At 49.3% G+C, this 19,408-nt stretch overlaps 1 protein-coding gene across 2 annotated transcripts in view; it reads right to left on the reverse strand.

Moving 5' to 3' along the window:
- Window positions 1–19,408, reverse strand: part of LOC121873633 (collagen alpha-1(I) chain-like) — a 74,146-nt gene that overhangs the window by 45,300 nt on the left and 9,438 nt on the right. For both annotated transcript variants that reach the window (XM_042377285.1, XM_042377286.1), the window contains exon 2: window positions 12,266–12,332. The gene's annotated coding sequence lies outside the window, so the exon portion shown is untranslated. The remainder of the gene's footprint in view (window positions 1–12,265; window positions 12,333–19,408) is intronic.

Consider the following 19,408-nt stretch of genomic DNA (forward strand, 5'->3'; position numbering starts at 1 on the left):
ACGATCGTCCATTTATAACAAAATGATGGATAATTTTTAATAGTCTCATATTTTTTGGTCAGCTCTGAAGTAGCTCAGAGGCCAATATGGGATAGGCAGGGTCGTCCACAGAGGTCGTGTGTGTGTGTGGGGTGGGGGCTACATCTAGTGCAGGAGGGGCGGCGGCAGAGGTTGTGTGTGTGTGGAGGACTACATCTAGTGCAGGAGGGGGGGCGGCAGCGTCTTTCCACAATTCTCATGATATTTGTGAGAGTTCCATACTCCCAGGTCCGAAGCCTGGAAATTCGGCTGGGAACAAATATCCCCTTTTAATTATATGCATCCCGTGTGTGTGTGTGTGTGTGTGTGTGTGTGTGTGTGTGTGTGTCGAAACAGGTACCCACCAAGCTATCAGGTATGCTGTGCACCACATTTCTGGCAGTGGTCAACACCGCTTTCCACACACAAAAAGTACCAGTGACACAACCACAGGGAGGAGCATAAGGCAGGTAAGGAGCACCACAGTGGAGCCTCTTGAACCATGTGTTACTGTAACTCCTGCTGACAACACAACGCACAACCTAACCTAACCACATAACACACCACCCCACCACACACTATACCATCACATAACACACCACCCCACCACACACTATACCATCACATAACACACCACCAACCCCACCACCACACACCTCCAACCATACAACATATACCACCACCACACCTATCTCACTATCCTCACCACAATCACACAACACCACCATACACACACACATACACCCATTACATACACCATGAGTCATACAACCGGCCCAGGATAGCGGGGGGGGGGATGGGGTTGGCCATCGTGTTACTATACTATATATCTTTTTGTTATAACGCTGATGCACACTACCACAGCCGGATATACTGAGTCTCTTAGTCTACTTCACCCACAGCCGGATATACTGAGTATTTTAGTCTACTTCACCACAGCCGGATATAATGAGTCTCTTAGTCTACTTCACCCACAGCCGGATATACTGAGTATTTTAGTCTACTTCACCACAGCCGGATATACTGAGTCTTTTAGTCTACTTCACCACAGCCGGATATACTGAGTCTTTTAATCTACTTCACCACAGCCGGATATACTGAGTCTCATTCCCACCACCACAGCCAGATATACTGAGTCTTTTAGTCTACTTCACCACAGCCGGATATACTGAGTCTCATTCCCACCACCACAGCCCCCCTCTACCCTGCCCAGCCATTTAGCTATGCAAATTCTCCACTCTATTTATCAACTTATTCCATCCCTATTTTCTGAGTCCGTCTCATTATCCTACTTTATATACAGAGAGAGAGTTACACGGGGATGACTCAAGGACGAAGGAAGAAAAAGAAAAAAATTAGAAAGGAGTGAAAGAGGAAGGAAGGAAGGAAGGAGGAGAGAGGAGGAGGAGGAGCAGTAGAAAAAAAACACGAAGGTGGAGGAGAGGACGAGGAAGAGGAAAAAAAAAGAGGCGAGTGGTAAGAACTGATTTTCCTCAACCTTCAGCTTTATCAAGTTTTCCTACGACTCTCTCTCTCTCTCTCGGGGACATGTACAGCTTCAACAATATTTTCTGATATTTTTATTTTTTTTTATTTGTAGTTTGTGATTCAACTGTGTGTGATGGGGTCATGGGGAGTGAGTGATGGGGGTCATGTGGAAGTGATTAATGGGTGGTAGTGGGGTCATGGGGGAGTGACTAATGGGTGGTAACTGGAGTCATGGGGATGTATGCTGGGTGGTAGTGGGATCATGGGGGTAAGTGATGGGGTCATGGGGAGTGAGTGATGGGGGGTCAAGAAAAGAATAAGAGCCCTCAAAGACATGTTAAGTAGGACGAGGATGTACAGGAAATCTTGCCTTATAAAAATGTTAAGAGACAGACAGACAGAGAAGCAGAGAAACAGACAGACAGATAGACAAGACCAATGGAAGGAGGAGTTCAAAGTCACCTCCCGCCCTCTTATGCTCCAATACCCGGCCAAAGGTCTACCCTACTACAACACAACACAACACACGGGGAAACAACGCAATATACACCACACAACAGTAACGCTGGTCTTGTGGCTAATCTGAACGACAATTTTCCTAGGTGGTGTAACCCAAGGCTATGTGGTTTTTCCGCCTTAGTTGACACAAAACAGATTCGCCCCCCGTTTAAAAAAAAAAATAACAACTAAAATAAACGCTAACGAATTATGACTGGGACGACTAAATAACAAAGACGGTGAGATATAAAAAAAAATTCTCCCCTCCCCACCCAACATGACCCGTATTACACTATGCATGTAGACTAACCCTGCAGAATGTTTGTGACAGTTTTCAGAATGTTTCATGAGCATAGGTAGGGGGGTTGATTTCACTCAGTGTGCAATCCCAATGTCGGTTGTGATGGACAGACGAAGAGAGAGACAGATAGACAGACGGATAGATGGATAGACAGGACATTTTCTGTGCTGGGGAAAAAATCACGCATTGGACTAGCACGCAAACATAAACACCATGCTTTTCACACGCATGCATTACTTTAGGTCCGAACACACTCCAGGTTGTAGATTCCACGAAGCTCCTCGGCGTCACCATTGACAACAAACTAAATTGGAAACCACACGTCAGTGAAGTTGTCAAATCCTCCAGTTTCCGTCTCCACCTGCTCCGCCGACTCAAGTCCCTCGGAGTTCCTGCACCCGAGCTCCTCAGTGTTTACACAACATTCATACTTCCCAAGCTCACCTATGCCTCCCCCACCTGGTCTTCCTCCCTAAATGCCACACAACGTAAACACCTAGAAAAAGTGCAAAAGAGGGCATGCAAGATTATTCTCTCCCCTTCCTACTCCACATATCAAGAAGCGCTCAACACACTGACCCTTTCGACTCTCACTGACCATCACCACGACCTCATCTGCAAATTTGGTAAGAAGCTTCTACACCATCCTCGACACCGGCTCCTACTACCACACGAGATCCCCAGCCCGCGAATTGTTGTTCGACACCACAACCGCATCCAGCCCATACGTGCACGAACTGATCGCTATAAGAACAGCCCAGTCCCAACCATTGTAAAAATTATCAATAACTTGTAATAAACCAATGTATTCACTCCCAGTAAATACTACTTCTTGCACTGTCACTATGTTGAAATGCACTGTAGTTTGAGCTTTTCCCCATCTAGTTAATATATATCTTATTTGTATCACTTATGTTACTTGTATATTATTTGTAATTCGAAACCCATTCCCCAAATATGTAACTGTATATTTTCAGCCTTCTGGCTGCCAAGCTCTTTCAATAAACCGTTAATTATTATTATTATTATTATTATTACATACACGTGCGCACACAAAAACGCGCGCATACAAACGCGCGCACACAAACACACGCGCGAGCACACACACCAAACCACTGAGCACCATCACAAAAAAAATCCGAAGCGAAGAATTATTTGTTGATCAACGCGTCATCAATATGTTAGAGGCGGGGAGAGGCGGGAGGAAAGGGCAGGCGCGGTGGGCGAGAGGCAGGGACGAGCGACGGGGCTTGTAACGGCGGAGCAGAAGGGTTAAAACGGTGGGGCGGAGGAGCGTGTGGGTGACGCCCCGTGTGTCAGTCGGTGTGAGAGGGACCCTGAGTCAAGCAGTCGTCCGGTGCGGATCGCTGCTTCTGTGTGGTGTGTGTGTGTGTGTAAGCCATGCCCCGTGTCCAGCCTGGCCACAGCCGCACACTGGCCACACCAGCTAGTGCTTACCGCGGGCCACAACACTTGCTGGTAATTTGACGAGTCAGACTATTCCTGTCAGCAGCCCGCACGACACTGTTAAAGTACTAATGTCAACGTATCGTATCACTAAAACCATAAGACCAGTCAATGTGTATCATAATGTGTCCAATTCGGAGAGGTCGCAGCTCCTGAAAGGATTAACACCGTATAAATAAATTGTACATAAACAAGTGTTAGATGGTGAGTGATAAAACACACACACACACACACACACACACACACACACACACACACACACACACACACACACACACACACACACACACACACGGCAAACACCGCCGCCTGACCCTCCTCTCCTCCCTCTACCAGCATGTGTTCACACCTCTCTCTCTCGTCTCCTGCTCCTTGCCACACCACACTGTCCCTGTCTGTCATGCAACACCCAGTACGCAATTGCGCGTCTCATTATAATACCTATTTCTAATTACGACCTGAAGGTAACTGGAATGTAATATTATCATCATCATTATTAATAGTAATATTACACAAGTGACCCCCCTCCCCCACTCCAGGCACGGAGGGAAGAGGAGAGGGAGGTGTGACGAGCTCAACCAAGTCTACGGACATCGTCCTGTTGGTTTCACTAAGATTCAGCTGCATATTTGACCCCGCTCAGTGGCTGGAGTTAGTTTACATCGTGTGAACGGTGAAGCACAGAAGCATTACAGTGCCCAACAGGGATGGTGGGTGGGCGAGAGTGCCTGGGGGCCATAAGTTGTGTTTGCAAGTTACACGTCGTTAAGTAACTTACGTTAAAATAAGTGTACGAAGGAAGATGTCCCTGTACAGTTTACGTGTTTGTGACAAAGCCTGGTAGGTCACTAATATTGCCAAGTGCCAGGACTGTCACTAGGAGGAGGGATGTTTGGTCAGCAGGTGGATGTAGTGTGGGAGGGATGAGCATGGTGGGGGTTGCAGGAGTCACATAAACTTTGACAATATAGAGAGACATTCGTTTCGTGTATTTGTGATGTGGAGGAGTCAAAAGTGTCCATGGAGGTCCCAGGGGGCAGGGTGCTGGAGGTGCACTTAACTTCCCCGGGTCCATTAAGAGGGACTACTTGGGGGACCAGGTCAGAGGCTGGGACATGCATGGTTGGCGATGAGTGGACAAGTTGAACACAGTGAGTGTGAAGGCACAGTGGGCAGGGACCGCCAGGACAGATCCGGAGGGAGCTTCGTCAGCAGTGTTGGACGGCAGTGGGGAGGCATGGCTCATGGGAGTAACAAGCTAGAGATGAGCCATGAGAAAGGAGTGAATGAGTGGTGGCAAAGGTGACCAGAGTTTGCTGTAGTTCATTAATGGTATCGAGGCCTGCGTACAGATGTGCAAATTGATGACTCTCTTCCTCCATGCATCGCTTAGTTGGTGCAGGAGGGATAGGACGCCGTCTAATTGGGATAAAGTTGAGAACCACGATAGGATTCAGAAGGCTTGGTGGTGTCAGAGTAGAGACGACTGGTGGCAGCTGGTGGTGGCCAGGATGTAGGTCCCTGGTGCAATAGTTGACCCACCACACACACCCTATACAGTGAGACATTATATAACGTGTGTCTGTATACCAGAGGTGGGGAACATATTTTTTGTTTTAGCCGCAGGTGTGGCTATCCGACCATGAATAAGCCACATAATAAATAAAACTCAGAATTTGTGTGAAATAAATTTATTTTACAATTTTAACGGCGGTACACTGCCACTAAACATAATGTTACTGTATACAGTACAATGTACCGTTATATTTAGGATGTCATTGTATAAAGTATTACTAACAAGATGTCACTGTACAAAGTGTGCCATTATCTGAATACTACGTCTATGTGACTATGAATGCATTACTAAATAGCCGTACAAAACCATTTATACGACCGGACAAAACCATTCATACGACCGGACAAAACCATTTATACGACCGGACAAAACCATTCATTTGGGCAGTTGAAAAACATAAGATTCCGGTATCGCATTTATTGACCGGATAAACATTATTATAGCGCCGGTTAAAAACTACAATTTGCGTTGTTTTCATTTTCCGTGCGAGGGTGCCAACACCTCCCCCCCTGATGAGTGACAGGTAGTCACCACTGACACTGAGTGGCACTATAACGACAAACATGGCACTCCCCCGGTCTACTGCCTCACATTACCCTACTACTACACACACACACACACACACACACACACACACACACACAGATGAGTGACAGCCCAGACATGCCAAACTAACACACCTGTCACCAACACCCTAAACACATCTGTCACCAAGCCCCACTCCCCACACCCGTCACTAGCCCCCAACTGCCTCACTCACCACACCTGTCACCAGCCATCACCTACCTCACTCCCCACACCTGTCACCAGCCCCCAACTGCTCCACTCCCCACACCTTTCACCAGCCCTCACCTGCCTCCTCCCGCCTGTCACCAGCCCTCAACTGCCCCTCCCCACACCTGTCACCAGCCCCTACCTACCTCACTCGCCACACCAGTCACCAGCCCCCCTGCCCCACACCTGTCACCTGCCCCACTCCCTACACCTGTCACCATCCCCAATTCACCACACCTGTCACCAGCCCCAAACTGCCCCACTCCCCACACCTGTCACCAGACCCAAACTGCCCCACCCTGCACGCCACGATCACCAGCCCCCCTGCCCCACTTTCCACACCTGTCACCAGTCCACACCAGCCCCACTCCCCACACCTGTCACCAGCCCCCACCTGCCCCACTCTCCACACCAGCGGCCAAATAAAGTAGGCAAGTTTGCGGTATTGAGTTTGGAAACTTTAAATGGGTTCTGCTGGACCGTCCACACACACACACACACACAGCTGCCACCCGCGCCTCCCTCCCTGGCTGCTGAGATGAGGAGGAGGTGGATGAAAAAGAGGAGGAGAAAGAAAGAGAGTTGGGGTAGGAGTTGAAGCAGCAGAATAATAATAATAAGCGGAGAAGCAAGAGGAGGAGGAAGATGAGGATAAGGAGGAAGAGGGGGTGTGGTAGATGTAGTAGTAATACACGAAACAGGTGAAGAGAGTTAGAGGCGGAGGGAGGTGCTGTTAAAACTCCTCCTCAATCATGTAATGTTTTAGGGAGGCGCCGGAACACACACACACACACACACACACACACACACACACGAGGAACCGGTGAATCTAAATGGATCTTACAACATATACACAAATGAAGATATTTGGACTAGACAACCAGTACAGAGCTGAGACACAATGCCTCTTATTGCTACCCTGACGGACAGTTCCCTTCCACCACACCACAATACCCACCTCAACCACAAACTATGCCAAAGTCCTTACATACAACACACCGCCAATGCACGTGCCCTGGGACACATGTATAAACTTCACACTGAAAACATCCTTACTATCACACACACACACACACTGACGGCTTTCAACTACCTGTAGGAGGGCTGCAAGTGTAGATGCCATAGATACGTAAACTTGTGTGTAATAAAGGAACTACCGAGTGTGATCTTGGACTGTTAAAAAAAGGAAAGTTACAAATGAATCTGAAGTAGACGAATGGTAAGTACTATAGTCATTCCACTGTTCTCCTAGACGAGATTATAAAACGTGTATAATGGACGAGTGACAAGACCTCAAGTCCACAGTGTTAGACGGATCTAAGTATGCACAGAGACAAGCGTCACTATCACTTACCACTTGTAACTCCTACACACCAGCTCACACCTACACACACACACCACCACTTCACACCTACACACACACACCACCACCTTATACATACACCACCTCACACCTACACACATACACACCAACACTTCACACCTACACACACACACCACTAGCTTATACCTTCACACCACCATCTCACACCTACACACACACACACACACACCACCTCACACCTACACACACACCACCTTATACCTACACACACACCTACACACACACACAACCTACCCAACACACACCACCACCACCTCACACCCACACACACACCACCACCATATACCTTTACTTTTACACCACCTCACACCTACACACACACACACACCACCTCACACCTACACACACACACAACACCACCTTATACCAACACACCACCACCACCTCACACCTACACACACACACCACCACCTTATACATACACACACACACCACCACCTTATACCTTCACACCACCACCTCACACCTACACACACACACACCACCACCACTACATCCTTGACCACCGAAGGGTCAAGACGTACCTGGCGCTCCTCTCGGAGCAGCCAGGTCAACTATTAAGTTGGCCCATACCAACCCCCTCCCCTGAACCCTCCTCCCCACCGGAATATCAACAAGTTCTCGCCAGAAGTTACAATTTCATTTAGGAAAGGAACGGAACCAGTGTTAAACAGTGGTGAACAGTGCTTAAGTCAGTGAGAACAACTCAACAGTAACAGTCGTACCCAAGTTAACCTTCACACAGTGAGGTCCCAGGTACCCAGTGATAACGGCCCGAGAGACCCAACAACAACCACCGATGTGTTAATCCGTCTACGATAGGAAGGCCTGGGACCAAACCTCACTCATATAACACCATCTGTGAGGGAATTACTACACCACATGTCCCTCATAACACCATATGTGAGGGAATTACTACACCACGTGAGGACCCTCATAACACCATCTGTGAGGGAATTACTACACCACGTCAAGTCCCTCATCACACCATCTGTGAGGGAATTACTACACCACGTCAAGCCCCTCATAACACCATCTGTGAGGGAACTACTACACCACGTGATGCCCCTCATAACACCATCTGTGAGGGAGTTACTACACCACGTGAGGCCCCTCATAACACCATCTGTGAGGGAATTACTACACCACGTGAGGCCCCTCATTACACCATCTGCGAGGGAATTACTACATCACGCCAGGTCCCTCATAACACCATCTGAGGGAACTACTACACCACGTGAGTTCCTCCTAACACCATCTGGGAGGGAGTTACAACACCGAGTCCCTCATAACACCATCTGGGAACTACTACCACGTGAGTTCCTCCTAACACCATCTGGGAGAGTTCCTAAACTACGAGTTGCTGTTCAACACCTACATTAATCTGTATGTTCACTGTATGTTCCTTTACCTTTCTCTAATAGAGGCTTTTGTTAAACCACCAATGTATATAAGTCATTTATGCCCAATGTATATTTTCAGCCTTCGGGCTGCAGAACTTTCAATAAACCGTTAATTATTATTATTATTATTATTATTATTATTATTATACCTACACAGCCACCTCACACCTACACACACACACCACCACCTTATACCTACACACCACCACTCACACCTACACACACACACACCACCAACCTTATACACACACACACACACCACCACCACCTCCACACACACCACCACCTTATACCTACACACACACACACACACACCACCACCACCTCACACCTACACACACACCACCTCACACACCTACACACACACAGCTACAACCCTACACACACACACACACACACACACACACACACACACACACACACACACACACACCACCTCACACCACACACACACACCACCACATATACCTACACACACACACCACCACATAACCTCACACACACACACACACCACCACCTCCCACACCTACACACACACACCACCACCTTATACACACCACCACCTCCCACCTACACACACACCACACACACACACACACACACCACCACCCCCACCACACACACAGCCACCACCACCTCCTCACACCTACACACACACCACCACCTTATACCTACACACACACACACACCACCACCTCACACAACACACACCACCACCTTATACACACACACACACACCACCACCTCACACCTACACACACACACAGCCACCACCACCACCTCCACACCTACACACACCACCACCTTATACCTACACACACACACACACACCCACCATATACCTACACACACACACACACCACCACCACACACACACACACACACACACCTACACACACCACACAACCACACACACACACACACACACCACCACCTCACACCTACACACACACACACCACCACCTTATACCCACACACCACCACCCCCACACACCCACACACACACACATATACACACACACACACACACCACCACCTCACACCCACACACACAGCCACCACCACCTCCCACACCCACACACACACCACCATATACCTACACACACACACACACACCTCACCTACACACACACACACACCACCACCACCTCACACCTACACACACACACAACCACCTTATACCCACACACACACACACACCACCACCTTATACCCACACACACACACACACCACCACCACCTCCCACACACACACACCCACACACACAACCACACCTAACACACACACACACCACATATACCTACACACACACACACACACACACCTCACACCTACACACACACACCACCACCTTATACCTACACACACACACACACCACCACCACCTCACACCACACACACCACCACCACACCTCCCCACACACACACACACCACACCTATACCTACACACACACACACACACACACCACCACCACCTCACACCTACACACACACAAACTCCCCACCACCTCACACCACACACACACACACACCACCTCACACCTACACACACACACACACACACCACCTCACACACACACACACCACCACCACCCACACACCTCACACACACACCACCACCACACCTCCCACACCACACAACACACACCACCTCACACCTACACACACACACACCACCTCACACACCTACACACACACACAACACCTCACACCTACACACACACACCACCTCACACCTACACACACACACCCACACACACCCCACCTCACACCACACACACACCCCACACCACACACACACACACACACACACACCACCTCCCACCACACCTACACACACACACACCACCACACACCTACACACACACCACCTCCACACACACACACACCACCTACCACCCCACACACACACACCCCACCCACACCACACACACACACCACCTCACACCACACACACACACACACACCACCTCACACCCACACACACACACACACCCCACCACACCCCACACACCACCCCACCACACACACACACACCACCTCACACCTACACACACACACACACCACCTCCACACCTACACACACACACACCACCTCCCACACCTACACACACACCACCCACACCACACACACACCACCTCACACCTACACACACACACACACCACCCCACACCTACACACACACACCACCTCACACACACACACCACACACACACACACCACCCCACCACACACACACACACACACACACACCACCTCACACCTACACACACACCACCACCTCACACCACCACACACACACCTCACACCTACACACACACACACACACACCACACACACACACACACACACACACACACCCACACCACACACACACACACACCACACCCACACACACACACACACACACACCTCACACACACACACACACACACCTCACACACACACACCCCACACCCACACACACACACCACACACACACACACACACACACCCACACACACACACACACACACACACACACACACACACACACACACACACACACACACACACACACACACACACACACACACACACACACACACACACACACACACACACACACACACACACACACCCATCACCACAAGAGCCGACACAGCAGAACAAACATGACGTCACAACTCCCAAGAAGAACATACTAGAATTATCAAAAAGAAAATAAATCTGCCGGAGTAAAGACATAAATAAGAGTTAAATTCAAACAATAAGAGCCTCTTATACTCTGACGTACCATAGCAGGTTAATGAAGAGACCATACTTAACCCCCGTCCCTACTCCTTCAATTCCCTACTCCTCCCCCTCCCCTATCCACTCTTCCCACTCCCTCCCCCTCAAATATCTAAACACACAATGCTTTTCAACAAGATCAACACCACAGGTATCTGAATACAAACCTCTCTTTCTTACCCAATGGCAGACCTTATCTCCAAGACCAGGAAAATCACCTAGACACAAGAGAGGTCACTGAGATGAGTATCGTGAACATTAATAACACTGTACAATGATGAACGTCTTCTACCAGGAAAATGCAATGCGATACTCTCAAACCAACCCCTCCCTTCCCCTTTGGTCATAATAGTACCACGCACACAGTGAACACAGGATAAGTTCACCATGCACACAGTGAACGCAGGATAAGTTCACCATGCACACAGTGAACACAGGATAAGTTTACCACGCACACAGTGAACGCAGGATAAGTTCACCATGCACACAGTGAACACAGGATAAGTTTACCACGCACACAGTGAACGCAGGATAAGTTCACCAGAGGCAACATGAACCCGTGAAATCTCAGGAAACTTACCATGTCATTTAGGCTCCATGGATGGCTGGACACCGGGTCCGTTTGCCCAATCATAATCCACGGACTCCTGTCAAAGAAAACGGAGAGCGGGTCGTGTTTAGTGCTGGGGTAACTGCTGCAGTGTGGGGTCAGATGAAAGCCACACAAAAATAATAATAGTAAAAAAAAAAAAAAATCACTAACAATTATTGAAGAAAAATGTCAATACACAAGAGATATAAATATAAACCTATATATTTGGACATTGTTCAAATTATTATAGGATTAATTGGGTTACCTGATGATTAGACACCCCAGCTTATCCCACCTGAAGCTTAACCACCTTTAGGTTAAGTTAGGTCAGGTCAGGTTAGGTTAGGTTAGGTCAGGTTAGGTTAGGTTAGGTTAGGTCAGGTTAGGTTAGGTTAGGTTAGGTTAGGTCAGGCCAGGTCAGGTTAGGTTAGGTTAGGTTAGGTTAGGTTATCATGGAATAAGGTTGGGTGTCTACTAGTGAGCTGATCAGAAATATTTAACAAAACTAAGAAATAATAATAATGATAAACAATAAACAAGCATTAAATAACTAGGCTATTATATAAAAAGACAGAGAACTTCATATGAAACTTGATAAATATTACATTAAATAAGAAATAATAAAACGGAAATCCTAAGAACAACAACAAAAAAAGTGGTGACATTGAAAAGCTTAAAGTCGATTAGGTTGAACGCTAAGTTAGGTTAGGTTAGGTTAGGTTAGGTTAAGTTAGGTTAAGTTAGGTTAGGTTAAATTAGGTTAGGTTAAGTTAAGTTAGGTTAGGTTAGGTTAAGTTAGGTTAAGTTAGGTTAGGTTAGGTTAGGTTAGGTTAGGTTAGGTTAGGTTAGGTTAAATTAAGTTAAGGTAAGTTAGGTTAGGTTAGGTAAGGTAAGGTTTGTGAAGGGTCAAACTTCCGATCGACAGATTAATGGCAGATCATCACAACGGCTGAGGTAAACACTAGCAAGAAAACAACAACAACAACAACAACAACAACAACAACAATAATAATAATAATAATAATAATAATAATAATAATAATAAAAGACAAACAATAACAAAATCAATAACATTAATAATAGATAATAATAAAATACAAGAATAAATTAGGAAAATAAAAATTGAATAAAGAAAAAAACATGACCTCAGCATCACCAGCTTGGAAAGTGGGGGAGGCGGGGCTGGGGTGTGGGGGAGGCAGGGCAGGGGGTGTGTGTGAGGGAGGCAGGGCGGGGTGTGGGGAGGTGTGGGGAGGAGGCTGGGGTGTGAGGGGTGAGGGAGGCAGGGCTGGGGGTGTGAGGAGGCAGGGGCTGGGGGGTGTGGGAGGCGGGGTGGGGGTGTGAGGAGGCAGGGGCGGGGGTGTGGAGGCTGGGGCAGGGGGTGTGAGGGAGGCAGGGGCTGGGCAGGGGGTGTGGGGAGGCAGGGCTGGGGCGGGGAGGCAGGGGCGGGGGGTGTGGGGAGGCGGGCTGGGGGGTGGAGGGAGGCGGGGCTGGGGGTGGGGGAGGGGGGCGGGGGTGTGAGGGGGCAGGGGCTGGGGTGTGGGGAGGCAGGGCTGGGGTGTGGGGAGGGGGGGCGGGGCTGGGGGGTGTGTGGGGGAGGCAGGGGGCTGTGGGGAGGCAGGGGCTGGGGTGTGGGGGAGGCAGGGCGGGGGGGGGTGTGAGGAGGCCAGGGGCGGGGTGTGTGGGTGGGGGGAGGGCAGGGGCTGGGGTGTGGGGAGGCGGGGCTGGGGGTGTGGGGAGGCGGGCGGGGGGGGTGTGAGGGAGGCGGGGCTGGGGGTGTGAGAGGAGGAGGGGCAGGGGGGGAGGAGGTGGGAGGGGTGGGGTGTGGGGAGGCGGGGGGGTGTGGGGAGGCTGGGGTGTGGGGAGGCAGGGAGGGGGGGTGGGGGGAGGGAGGCGGGCTGGGGGGAGTGTGAGGGAGGCAGGGCTGGTGTGAGGGGCAGAGAGAGGCGGGGCAGGAGGTGAGGGGGGAGGAAGGTGTGGAGGAGGGGGGCAGGTGTGTGAGTGGGGGGAGGTCGGCACGAGTGTGAGGGAGGCCGGACAGGTGTGTGAGGGAGGGTGGGGGAGGAGTGTGAGGCAGGAGGGAGGCAGGGCACGAGTGTGAGGGAGGCAGGGCAGGAGTGTGAGGGTAGGCGGGAGGAAGAAGGGATGGAGTGGGTGAGGGAGGCGGGGCACGAGAGGGGTGGGGAGGGAGGAGGAGGGGCTGATAGATGTGAGTTCACTGGCCTGGCGGAGAACCAGTTCTTGTGGTGTGAGTCACAGTCGCCGAGGTCACGTCGTCAACAAGGACGAGCCCGTCAGCCGCAGCGTGTGGTGGACTCGACCTTGTGGCGGGCGTGGCTTAGCACTGTGTGGGCCCAGGCTACTCTTATCGGAGGCCGCTTGCTTGCCCTGAGCACTCAAGCAAAACCCACATTATTCCACCTTACCTGCCGCCTCATCACACACCTATACATGCTGCCAGCCCTAGGATACCCTTCACACACCACCTGCCCCCCTCCTCCACACACCACACACCACCTGCCCCCCTCCTTCACACACACCCACCTGCCCCCTCCTCCACACACACCTACCACCTGCCCCCTCCTCCTGCCACACACCTGCCCCCCTCCTCCCACACACCTACACCCTCCTCCTGCCCTCCTCCTTCTCCTCCTCGTTTTCCACATTCTTCTTTCCTCTTCATCACACATCCTCCTAATCTCCCTTCTTCTTCCTATCTTCCCTCCATACTCCGCCTTCCTTCCTCCCCTCATCCTCGTCACCACACAGCCTCCAAACGTCTCCTCCCCACTCCCCACCTCCCCCTTCCTTATCCAAACGCCGTCCTTCATCCTATCCCTCGATCAATTCTTCCTCATCCCTCCCATCCTCTCCACCATCCCTCACAACTCCCCACATCACCATCCCCCTACTACCTCCATCCCCTACCTCCCTACTCTTCACACCCCTACTACGGACCTCCCTCCCCACCTCCACATTAGAAGGAAATTCCCAGGCTTTTCAAGGACTTAAATAGACTAAGGTTCAAATACCTGTGTGTTTTTCCCGGGTAGTGGAGACTTGACAATTGTTAAAATTCTTGGACTTTCCAGGAAAAAAAGTTATATTTCTTGGATTTTCAATAACTTTGCAAACCTAAACAAAACAAAATAAAAAAATTCAAAGACTTTCCAGATTTTTAAGAACACATGAAAAAATCTTATTAAAATTGTCCAGCTAATTCAGACACAGACAGACACCGTTAATTATTATTATTATTATTATTACACACAGACACAAACCAAATGCCTCATCACATTATAAATACTAATAATACTAATACTAATACTACTACTACTACTACTACTACTACTACTACTAATAATAATAATAATAATAATAATAATAATAATGGCGTGACATTTTGTTCATCATTATTTAAAAGATTATTTGATATTTTTCTTATCAATCCTATACTGTACTCCCTCACCTACACCAACACCTCCCTACTCCGCCTCCCACCCTCATCCTCGTCACCACACAGCCTACAAACCTCCCCTTCCCTTTTCCTACCTCCTCCCTCCTTATCCAGACCCCCTCCTCCCTCCTTATCCAGACCCTCCTCCTCCTCCTTATCCAGACCCCCTCCTCCCTCCTTATCCAGACCCCTCCTCCTCCTTATCAGCCCCTATCCAGACCCCCTCCTCCCTCCTTATCCAGACCGCTCTCCTTATCCTCATCCTCCATCAACTCTTCCCCAACACATCCCTCCCTCACACCAACACGGTACGCCTAGACACAACCAGAAAGAAGGGTACACTGAGGCAACACGGTACAACCAGAGCCAGACAAGAGGGTACACTGAGGCAACACGGTACAACCAGAGCCAGACAAGAGGGTACACTGAGGCAACACGGTACAGCCAGAGCCAGACAAGAGGGTACACTGAGGCAACACGGTACAACCAGAGCCAGACAAGAGGGACACTGAGAACACGGTACAACCAGAGCCAGTACACTGAGGGCAACACGGCACAACCAGAGGCAGACAGGAGGTACACTGAGGCAACACGGTACAACCAGAGCCAGACAAGAGGGTACACTGAGGCAACACGGTACAGCCAGAGCCAGACAAGAGGGTACACTGAGGCAACACGGTACAACCAGAGCCAGACAAGAGGGTACACTGAGGCAACGGTACAACCAGAGCCAGACAAGAGGGTACACTGAGGCAACACGGTACAACCAGGCCAGACAGAGGTACACTGAGCAACACACAGAGCCAGACAAGAGGGTACACTGAGGCAACATTTACAAACCAGAGCCAGACAAAGAGGGTGCACTGAGGCAACACGGTACAACCAGAGGCCAGACAAGAGGGTACACTGAGGCAACACGGTACAACCAGAGCCAGACAAGAGGGTGCACTGAGGCAACACGGTACAACCAGAGCCAGACAAGAGGGTACACTGAGAGCACGGTACAAGACAGACAAGAGGACACTGAGGGTACAACCAGAGCCAGACAAGAGGGTACACTGAGGCAACACGGTACAACCAGAGCCAGACAAGAGGGTACACTGAGGCAACACGGTACAACAGAGAGAGCACAGGCAACACGTACAACCAGAGCCAGAAGGAAGGGTACACTAAGGCAAACGGTACAACCAGAGCCAGACAAGAGGGGTACACTGAGGCAACACGGTACAACCAGAGCCAGAAGGAAGGGTACACTGAGGCAACACGGTACAACCAGAGTACACTGAGGCAGACAGCAGAGCCAGACAGGAGGGTACACTGAGGCAACACGGTACAACCAGAGCCAGACAGGAGGGTACACTGAGGCAACACGGTACAACCAGAGCCAGACAGGGAGGGTACACTGAGGCAACACGGTACAACCAGAGCCAGACCAGAGGGGTGCACAGAGCAGACTTGAGGCAACACGGCAACAACCAGAGCCAGACAGGAGGGTACAGTCTAGTGATGGGCGGTGCGACCAGGGTAGACAACAAGGACAGCACAAACATTGGCAACACTTGGCCTGGGAGGAGAATTAAGGACAAGAGAAGTGTGGGAGGGAGTGTGGGAGGAGGGACTGTGGGAGGAGGGAGTGTGGGAGGGAGTGTGGGAGGAGGGAGGGGGGAGGTGGAGGGAGAGAGAGAGAGAGAGAGAGACTGACGTGAACTAGAACCAAGAGAAACTAATAAGTAAACAATTCAGTAAGAGGCCAGACAAGTACCAGGATTATAATATACTACACAATTAACACTACGGCCACAACGTCTCCACCTACCTCGGGGAGACACCTCAAGAATATTATTAAATAGCTCAGGGTACTATCTAGCTAGTGATGTTTATTGTTATTATTATTATTATTATTATTATTATTATTATTATTATTATTATTATTATTATTATTATTATTATTATTATCGTTTTTGTTTGTTATTGTTGTTATTATTTGTGATAAGTTTTATAATACTGATGATATAAGGAGTGTGTGGGGGTGGGGGGTGGAGGGAGGGAGGAAGTTAGGAAACGGCAGGTGTGGGAACAAAGTGTGAGAGGGGAAAGGGGAGGAGGAGGGGGAGGGAAGGGAAGGAGGTGGTCAAGACACTCCCATCACTCACTCTTGCGTTACACAGATTAACGAGTGTGTGTGTGTGTGTGACGCCCTACCCCCCTTCCTATAGCATCAGTCTCTCTACTACACCTCCTCCTCCTGCACCTCCTCCTCCTCCTGCTCCTCCTCCTCCTGCACCTCCTGCACCTCCTCCTCCTGCACCTCCTCCTCCTCCTCCTGCCCTCCTCCCTCCTGCACCTCCTCCCTCCTCCTCCTCCTGCACCTCCTCCTCCTGCACCTCCTCCTCCTCCTCCTTCTACACCTCCTCTTCTTGTCCATCAGCCCCCTCCACTAACCCTCAGTTTGGGTCTACCTGGCTGAAGATCTGTCTACCTAGGGGTGTGTTCAGGGGCTCATCACCAGAGGACCTCGTAAATATCCCAGAACAGCACGACTTCCGATAGGGGGGAGGTGGGTGGGTGGGTGTACTCTCTCTCTCTCTCTCTCTCTCTCTCTCTCTCTCTCTCTCTCTCACTACGATAAGGTTGTGGGAGCAACAAAAGGATGTGTAGACTGTAGGAGAAAGACGTAAGAATTTCAGAGGTGTTTCAGAAGATTAGACCATTTTAGGAGGAGGATGGGGGGGCGGCAGGTATGGTTAGGTTACTATAGGTTAGGTTAGGTTAGGTTAGGTTAGGTTTGGTTTGGTTAGGTTAGATTTGGTTTGGTTAGGTCAGCCGTCGTTAATCACTCAAAAACCCCATTGGTCTAACAAGAGAGGCAGTGTTCCCCAGGGCCCAGTACTGTAATTGGTGTTTCTCCTCGGTAGCTGAGGCGTGAACCACAACACTAACTCCAGCTATACGTGGCCTCACCAGAGACAACGTGAGAAGGTTTCGTCAGCCGAGGAGAAGAAAGGAACATCAAGTACCCACCCAAGTCTTCCAGTGGGCGAAAAAAAATTAAAATATAATAAAAAAAATAAATACAAATAATAAAAAAATATATATATATATATAAAAAAGAGACAAATAAAGAAAATATAAATTACTAAATAAAAAAAATAAAATCGATGCTGAAGAATGAAAAACTATCCACATCATCACGGTAAGGAGGAGATGTTACCAGATGCAGCACACCTCCAACAACAGTGAGTAATTCATAATAATACACGCCTCCCCACAGTTCCCAGTCTGGCGGTTATTCCCTCTCTGACACAAACAAAAAAAACCAGTTAATGTGTACCAGTAGCTACACCTGGTGACAAGTTGGGTTAAAATATTTCAGATAACATGAAGATTAGACACTCCACCTTATTTCACCTGATGATTAAACACCCTAAAGTTACCTTGGGGAGTTAGGTTAAGATAACAAGAGGGTGTTTAATCTTCAGGTGATTCAATATCTCGGGTGGTTTCCGTGTACTGAGTGGTAATGGAATAAAATGGCCGACGGTCAGCCATTTGTGATCTAACCTAAGGCAAAAAAATATATCACAGGTGACCTCTTGTCTTTTTGTCGATAATCTTCAGAAAACCTGTTATGATGTCTGTATAACTAGCGGTGATAAATAGCCACCAGTCGGCTA

The sequence above is a fragment of the Homarus americanus genome, unplaced genomic scaffold (genome assembly GCF_018991925.1).
Source record: "Homarus americanus isolate GMGI-L3 unplaced genomic scaffold, GMGI_Hamer_2.0 scaffold51333, whole genome shotgun sequence".
Taxonomy (NCBI): Eukaryota; Metazoa; Arthropoda; class Malacostraca; order Decapoda; family Nephropidae; genus Homarus; species Homarus americanus.